The sequence below is a fragment of the Coregonus lavaretus genome, assembly GCF_964263955.1.
Source record: "Coregonus lavaretus genome assembly, contig: HAP1_SCAFFOLD_1414, whole genome shotgun sequence".
NCBI lineage: Eukaryota > Metazoa > Chordata > Actinopteri > Salmoniformes > Salmonidae > Coregonus > Coregonus lavaretus.
This window is the reverse complement of record NW_028160813.1, coordinates 39,870-49,035: the sequence shown is the minus strand read 5'-3', so window position 1 is coordinate 49,035 and position 9,166 is coordinate 39,870. Positions and strand designations below refer to the sequence as shown.

General features: G+C 42.4%; 1 long non-coding RNA gene across 2 annotated transcripts; it reads right to left on the bottom strand.

Moving 5' to 3' along the window:
• Positions 1-1,260: 1,260 nt before the first annotated feature.
• On the bottom strand, positions 1,261-5,146 carry LOC311121423. Of its 2 annotated transcripts, XR_014612275.1 has the most exons (4): positions 4,664-5,146; positions 3,670-3,786; positions 3,336-3,490; positions 1,261-3,164 (listed from the first exon to the last, which is right to left on the bottom strand). It is a non-coding gene; the product is annotated as an uncharacterized lncRNA (long non-coding RNA). The 2 variants fall into 2 exon arrangements; XR_014612276.1 differs by lacking the exon at positions 3,670-3,786 and having other exon boundaries at positions 4,664-5,141.
• Between the last annotated feature and the right edge of the window lie 4,020 nt (positions 5,147-9,166).

Genomic DNA, 9,166 nt, shown 5'->3' with positions numbered 1-9,166 from the left:
ACACCTGTCCACAACCTCAAACAGTCACACTCCAAACTCCACTATGGCCAAGACCAAAGAGCTGTCAAAGGACACCAGAAACAAAATTGTAGACCTGCACCAGGCTGGGAAGACTGAATCTGCAATAGGTAAGCAGCTTGGTTTTAAGAAATCAACTGTGGGAGCAATTATTAGGAAATGGAAGACATACAAGACCACTGATAATCTCCCTCGATCTGGGGCTCCACGCAAGATCTCACCCCGTGGGGTCAAAATGATCACAAGAACGGTGAGCAAAAATCCCAGAACCACACGGGGGGACCTAGTGAATGACCTGCAGAGAGCTGGGACCAAAGTAACAAAGCCTACCATCAGTAACACACTACGCCGCCAGGGACTCAAATCCTGCAGTGCCAGACGTTTCCCCCTGCTTAAGCCAGTACATGTCCAGGCCGTCTGAAGTTTGCTAGAGTGCATTTGGATGATCCAGAAGAGGATTGGGAGAATGTCATATGGTCAGATGAAACCAAAATAGAACTTTTTGGTAAAAACTCAACTCGTCGTGTTTGGAGGACAAAGAATGCTGAGTTGCATCCAAAGAACACCATACCTACTGTGAAGCATGGGGGTGGAAACACCATGCTTTGGGGCTGTTTTTCTGCAAAGGGACCAGGACGACTGATCCGTGTAAAGGAAAGAATGAATGGGGCCATGTATCGTGAGATTTTGAGTGAAAACCTCCTTCCATCAGCAAGGGCATTGAAGATGAAACGTGGCTGGGTCTTTCAGCATGACAATGATCCCAAACACACCGCCCGGGCAACGAAGGAGTGGCTTCGTAAGAAGCATTTCAAGGTCCTGGAGTGGCCTAGCCAGTCTCCAGATCTCAACCCCATAGAAAATCTTTGGAGGGAGTTGAAAGTCCGTGTTGCCCAGCGACAGCCCCAAAACATCACTGCTCTAGAGGAGATCTGCATGGAGGAATGGGCCAAAATACCAGCAACAGTGTGTGAAAACCTTGTGAAGACTTACAGAAAACGTTTGACCTGTGTCATTGCCAACAAAGTGTATATAACAAAGTATTGAGAAACTTTTGTTATTGACCAAATACTTATTTTCCACCATAATTTGCAAATAAATTCATTAAAAATCCTACAATGTGATTTTCAGGATTTTTTTTCTCATTTTGTCTGTCATAGTTGACGTGTACCTATGATGAAAATTACAGGCCTCTCTCATCTTTTTAAGTGGGAGAACTTGCACAATTGGTGGCTGACTAAATACTTTTTTTCCCCACTGTATATCCAATACACACAGATCTAAGTAAGGAATGAATTAAGAATATATACATATGGATGAGCGATGTCAGAGCGGCATGGACTAAGATACCGTAGAATAGTATAGAATACAGTATATACATATGAGATGAGTGATGCAAGATATGTAAACATTATTAAAGTGGCTAGTGTTCCATTTCTTAAAGTGGCCAGTGATTTCTAGTCTATGTCTATAGGCAGCAGCCTCTAATGTGCTAGTGATGGCTATTTAACAGTCTGATGGCCTTGAGATAGAAGCAGTTTTTCAGTGTCTCGGTCCCAGCTTTGATGCACCTGTACTGACCTCGCCTTCCGGATGATAGCGTGGTGAACAGGCAGTGGCTCGGGTGGTTGATGTCCTTGATGATCTTTTTGGCCTTCCTGTGTCATCGGGTGCTGTAGGTGTCCTGGGGGGCTGGTAGTATGCCCCCGGTAATGCGTTCGGCAGACCACACCACCCTCTGGAGAGCCTTGCGGTTGCGGGCGGTGCAGTTGCCGTACCAGCGGTGATACAGCCAGACAGGATGCTCTCAATTGTGCATCTGTAAAAGTTTGTGAGGGTTTTAGGTGCCAAGCCAAACTTCTTTGCCTCCTGAGGTTGAAGAGGCTCTGTTGCGCCTTCTTCACCACACTGTCTTTGTGGGTGGTCCATTTCAGTTTGTCAGTGATGTGTACGCCAAGGAACTCCTCTCCCTCCACTTCTCTTCTCCTCCCCCTCCTGCCCTGCTCCTGTCCTCCTCCTCCTTTCCTCCTCCTCCTCCCCCTGTTCTCCTCTCCTCTTCCTCCCCTCCTGCTCCTCCTCGCGGTGGACTTTTTTTTCAGAAAGTGTCACATTGTCTGACGTCATCGATGCAAGCAGAGGAGAGAAGAGGAGGAAGCGGAGAGGACAGGAGGAAGAGGAGAGGGGGAGGAAGAGGAGGAGGGGATGAGCAGGAGAAGGAAGGGGAGGAGAGGAGGAGGAGGAGAGGGAGAGGAAGAGGAAGAGGAGGAGGGGATGAGCAGGAGAAGGAAGGAGAGGGGGAGAAGGAAGGAGAGGGAGGAGGAGAAGGGGGAGGTGGAGAGGAAGGGCGAGGAGAGAAGAGGAGAAAAGGAGGAGAGGAGGAAGCAGAGAAAAGGAGAACAGGAGGAGGAATGACTGATAGCAGCAGTGAATCTATTTAGTTATTAAGTGGAGATCTCTCAACAATCATTCTCACGATAGCACATTGGTAGTACTCATTCTCAGAACATACACTTTTAATATTCATAGATGACACATATAATTCATATAACTGAATACATGATTGTGGTGCATTTCCTACAAAGATATGGCATGACATAGACAAAATATTATTGTGTATGTCATATAAGTTAACACATATACAAGTACACCACTGATATATTATTATTATTATTATTATACTGTGTAAGGAAAAACATACAAAATTGTACCAGATCCTTAATAGATTACTTATTAGATTTTTGTACAAATAATCTTCTGCCATACCAGATTCTTATTTGATTTTCATGTTTATTTTCCATATGGGCTTCCGGGCTCTAACCCTTGCTTTTATATTTTCCAATACAATAGCCTCCACTATCCAAAGGGATCAGTGGAGGCTGGTGACTTGAAAAATTGAGGAGGATGGGAGACCCACGGTATAGGCGCGGTACGCACGGAGACGTCAAAGTGTGTTTCAAAAATCGTCAAAGAATAATTATTTTAACCTAAAGCATTTAATAAATACATTTATAGTACAATATTATGGTGAATGGGAATGAGAGGGCTACTTACACAGTGACTGAAAGAGATCACAGCAGTGATTGAATGAGGTTATGAGGCATGGGTTGAGGTGTTCAGAGGCTTGACCAATGCAGGACAGGATTTGACTGGGAAGGCAAAAAACAATATCACAACACACTACACAGTTAGACAAAAGAGCTAAGAATGAGTTAGTCCAAGCAAGGAGTAAAATCATTGATGTGTAATAATGTGATTGTGTTTGTGTATGTGATTGACTCTACATACAGTAAAGAGAGAAAATTGATAGGGATACTCACAGTGCTTGGAGGGGAAACATTCAATGTGCCAGTGGATGAGCGGGCACATGAGACGTGGCTTCAGTTCATGTCAGTAGAAAGTTGACAATGGTAGTGGAGTGGAGTAGTCATCACCTCTTAATCAGGGAACAGGAGGGGACTGTTTCTGCTATTTGCTGTAAACACAAATAGCAGATACATTACATTGTAGGTTTGGACAACGAGTTTCTCTATGAAATTAAACTCTGACATCTCAAAATTCATAAATTCAAACACAGACTGCGCATCTCGCCCATTTGACACATCAAAGTAGCCCAAGAAACGTTCCGGAATAAAGCCCTGATCATCCACATACCTGACAACTGCAAGCAGACTGGTGGCACCATAGGTCCCAGAGCAGTGGGGCAGTCTTTACCCCCTGGGGCCTGGAGTTGTTCCTTATATGTTAACCTAACTAGGAAAACTCTGGACCCTATAAGGTATGACAGTGATAAATCAGTTGTAAAAAGGTTTTATATGGGCTATGATGGGACCAGTTTTTCCTAATCAGGTCACATGGTTTTAAAAAACTCCGGGAAAAATATTCTGGCCCTGGGGGGTATGAAACCCTGTCAAACTGCAGCTACCTTATATTTGTTCATATACATTTTATTTAGACTAGATTAGGAGGGGGATTTCCTCTACCCAGACACATAGCCAACAACTGATAGACAATAGAACTCACAGGGCTGAGCTTGCTTTATGCATGTTTGCATCATGCAGGCCTATGCAACTGTAGGCCTTATAAAAAACATCTGTCATCACTATTATGTTGATTGATTGATTGATTAATTCCAGTTTTAAAAAATTGATTAAAAACATATCAACTAAATTTGATCACGTTCACATTTTCTCCTGACACACAAATGGACTATAAACACATAACGTTACCAATTAGTTTACCCTGACCAGATGGACAGGGCACATAGGCTGTTTGCAGCTGCTCTTATTAGTAGCCTACAGTTGATAAGACTGAATTTTTTTCTCGTTTTCATCCCATAAAGAATGTCAGATGTCTGATGTTTAGGTGTAGTCTAGGCTGCTACAACATTTATGTCATGAGTTTTTTCTTGTGCCTGTCCGGAGTGATTATGTGTTATCATCTTTGCTAAATAAATACTGGAGAAAGGTGGAAATCCTACTTGAGCGCACGCGAAAAAATGCGCTGCGTCAACCTCTCTCTTTAATCTAACTTTTAATGGATGATGCGATGGAAGCTATCAATCATTCGGAATTGTTTTCGACATCCAAGAAAAGACAGTCGAAAGTTCGATATGTTGAGCAAGTAAAGCATCGTAACGTCTAATTACCTCTGCAAGCTCCTTGTAGTTGCCCTTGTTGGCGGAACTTTCCCTCTCGTCGTGTCCTCTAAAAGCCAATTATTGCATGCCCAAAAACGCAGTGGTTTTGATTAGCCGCTTTAGAACATCCCTGTTTCTTCTTACTTTCTCGTTATGTTGCGCAGTTTGAATACGCAGAACTTCATCATAATCGATGCAGCTTTTTTCCAGAAACTTGAATCTGATGTGGGCATTTATATGCTCCCTGCTTTTGTTTTTCCGTTTAGCTGAACGATCGATGTTCTTCAGGTCATTGTACCCACCTTTTGACCAAGGCTCAGACTTTCCAAAAAGCAGGCAAGGCCAGCAATACAGGCGGCTTGATGAAAGGGTCCCTGTTAAGTTAACCAGCTATACTTTTGATACCAGTTGGTATTGAACGCCCTCACCTTTTCATCCTTCTTCATGAAACTGATCTCAGGCAGAGGTCGACCCTCGCTTTTAATTCGCACCTTTTCCGTGTACCCCAGAGAATGAAAGGGGTTCTTCAACAAAAAGTCCACAACATTTTCGGCAGCGTTGGCAAAACAATTTATAATATACCACCTCCATCTCCTGTAATTTGAAAAAACTAATTTGAATTGAATAATTTCAAAAAAATGCTCATTCTTAATCTCTATCCAACAATGTCACCAAGCTTCTCAACACATAAAACCCTCATAATGCTCTGCAGCACAATCCCAATACAACACACTAGGGTCATGCTCAGATCCTAATTCTATGATTGGATGGACAACATGTCAGTTCATGCTGCAAAAGCTTTTATTGGTTGGAGGCCGTCCTCTGGATGTGGTCATAATTACCATGTATGTCTATGGAAAGGGGTGAGGCCTACGAGCCTCCTAGGTTTTGTATTGAAGTCAATGTAGCCAGAGGAGGACGGAAGCTAGCTGTCCTCCGGCTACCCCAGACAGTGCTGTTGAAGTTACTGTAGACCTTCATTGCAAAACAGTGTATTTTAATCAATTATTTGGTGACATATGAATATATTTAGTATAGTTATATCTAAAAGTTTCACTATTTTTATTTTAATGAAATTTCACTGAGGAGGATGGTCCTCCCCTTCCTCCACTGTGGAGCCTCCACTGAAAGGGATAGCCCTTAACAAGATGGAGGCCCCAACTTGCAGGGAGGCGCCCAAATAACAAAGAGGTGTTTTCGCAATACTCTGGCTTTATCCAACAAATGTGTAACGCGCTACTGTAGACTGGAAGAGCTACGGGTGGAAACCATGGAAACCAAGCTCTAATGCGAGACAATCTCAGTTGCCGCTGACCTTAAGCATAAAGGCGGGATTTGGGTAACACGGTTACCTAGGAGAACCCTGGGTCAAACTGTAGGCACGAATAACAGGGCGTGCAGCCCACTCACTCACTTTGCAGGTGTAAAAGCGGTTTAGAAGGAGAGGTATTACATCTCCACGCTTTCCAGCGCCTCAAGAGACTGCCGTGAGGAAGCATCAAGCACAACAGACATGCCCCAAGACGGGTCTAAAGCCTTGAAGACTGGAGGTATGCGACGCACACCCTTTATCAACAACATAACAGAGGGTGTTCTACTGTGTAACTGTCGAGGCCTGTATTACAGGCAGTGGAGATCTAAACAGACCTTGGCAGTAGAGATCTTCCCTCTGTCCAAAAAGGTCCTGCAATGAAGCATAGAAACCTTGGATACAGAGCATTTAAGGAATGATCTGTGTAGGTCACACCACTTCTCAAAACTAGGATTTTGCTGTGCTTAGCTCTATTCCGTTTCTTTTTATCCCCCCCCCCAAATAAATCCCTAGTCCTTGCCGATGACAAGCATAACCATAACATGATGCAGCCACCACCATTCTTGAAAATATGAAGAGAGGTACTCAGTGATGTGTTGTGTTTGCCCCAAACATAACGCTTGTATTCAGAACAAAAAGTTCATTTCTCTGACAATTTTTTTGCAGTATTACTTTAGATGAATGTTTTGGAAATTTTTTATTCTGTACAGGCTTCCTTCTTTTCACTACGTCATTTATGTTAGTATTGTGGAGTAACTACAATGTTGTTGATCCGTCCTCAGTTATCTCCTATCACAGCCACTAAACTCTGTAACTGTTTTAAAATAACCATTGGCTTCATGGTAAAATCCCTGAGCGGTTTCCTTCCTCTTCGGCAACTGATTTAGGAAGGGCGCCAGATTCAACCAGCTAGCTAGCCTTACGGTGTGGGCTAACCAAGTCTCGATAACTAGTTTTGTGATGCTAGCTACCACCGGAGACTGAGGAGTAGAAAATAAATGATACTCGAAGCAAAGCGTATATTTCGGTCAGTACTCAACACTATCGACAGGAGCGGAGGGTCTACATTCGGCAGCGTTAACCTCACGGTTCGCCTAAGAACAGTTCAGTTGGAAGACAGCAGTGCTAACCTCACGGTTGACATGAGAACAGTTCAGTTGGAAGACAGCAGTGCTAACCTCACGGTTGACCTGAGAACAGTTCAATAGGAAGACAGGGATCTAGTCATGCTGAGGAGAGCTTCAGGAGTGTAGTGATCTCTTCCGCAAAGAGGCAAGTGGTGCCTTATAAGGAGGAGAGGGGCTCACCTTATTCGCCACTCGACCTGTCGGTCTCCAACAGACGTTGTGTGATTGGTTCTTCGAGCCGTCAGTGACCCGCTGAACGAATCCCATAGTGAGACATCGAAACGAGTATTTGAAATAGAATTGCAACCCTTTTATGGCACCACCTCTCACTGGAACACCTTTATGTTATTTTGTATTGTGCTGGCTCGGCCTGCTGCAAGTAAAAAGAGGGGTTTTATCCAAGAAAATGAAAGAAGCATGTTATGCCATTTCTGATCAAGAGCAAAGGATTTTTAAAAATCAGGGACTGGACATTTAGTTGGGGTGTTAACAATGCAAAATCGACATCTAGTGGTAGGATTTCACAATTGCATGGAGAATGTCTGACAGTGACCCCTGATTAAATAGACAGTATGTTGTATAAAAACATTTCAACTATAGTATATAGCCTCAACATGATAGTATTGATTGTTGAGTATAAGGTTGTGTGTGAGCTCTTGGAAGTTCAGCAACTTCAATTTCAACAGCACTACCCGAGCCCAGTGCTTGCTGGCTTATTTTCCAAGTAACAGCATTGTGCTGAGATAGAGCTCTCCCACTGGGCACACGCTGGTTGAATCAACGTTGTTTCCACGTCAATTAAATTAAATTACGCTGAACCAACGTGGAAAAGACGTTGAATTGACGTCTGTGCACAGTGGGCTTCAATTTCCCTAAGGGAGATGTAAATTAGGACTAACCGAGGATTAACCTTTACAGTGTGGGAGAATAATCGCTCAGTCTCATTTGTCATTTTGGGGCCAATAAAGGAAATCATGCTTCTAATCGACAGTATTTAGTACTGTTTTCCTGAACTGAAACAGACATGGCCTCACCAGTGTTGTTTTGGTAATAATTAACTAGAAGGCCTACGTATATGTCTAATATCAATATGGTAATCATAACTAGCCTATACTCTTCTTTGAGAGCAGGTACAGTGATATAGATGGCAAAAGGCATGAGACCTGGGTTCATATACTATTTCAAATAATTTATAGTACTTTATGTGGGCTTGAATAAGCTTTCCTGGTGCAATGGAACCAATAGAATAGTCGCAAACCCGCCCATCTGGCACTCCAGGCAGGCTAAAAACAAACGCTCAAAGTAGCTATTTGAAAGAGATTTTGAAATGATGCCCTTAATCTACTTCCCCAAAGTCAGATGAACTCGTGGAAACCATTTTTATGTATCTGATGTTGTCATTTAAGACATTAAATCATATTATCTCAAGCTTCTTAGTGTTACAGATCTATTTTGATTGATTATTTATTGGAAGTTTGTTTTATCCATGTTTTAAAGTCTGTCAGTTTATATTGACCTAAGCCAAGGTCAATGCCCTTATCTGGTCAAAGAATAAACTAGAAGAGACATAAATGTTTATAAAAAGGTGAGTTTGTGTATGTTTTGTTTGTTTGTAGGTATTATAAATGATTCATAAAACTACTTTCAAACTTGAAAGAGCGAGATTACATGGTATTCTGGTCGCTTTTAAAACTGTTTTATTATTTTTTTATTTTTTTATTCCATGGCAGAGACTAGTCTAGCCCACGTTTCCTACTGTGTGGGTTGCTACAATGTTTCCTGCTGTGTGGGTTGCTACATTGTTTCCTGCTGTGTGGGTCGCTACAATGTTTTGTTTTGATGATTTCTACAATGTTTAATTAGTTTAATTTGGAGAACAGCAAAAACAAGCAAAAATGACCCTAGCCATTAGCACATTGGTTGCTGTAGCTTCATTCACCTCAGTCGATCTACAAACACATAGCCTATTAGCTATACAATTTTTTTTGTAGTTTTACAGCTAATTTCCTGCAATTCTATAGATTTTGCATTGGGGTGAGGAGAATTGTTGGCAGATTCTACACATTTTGCCAT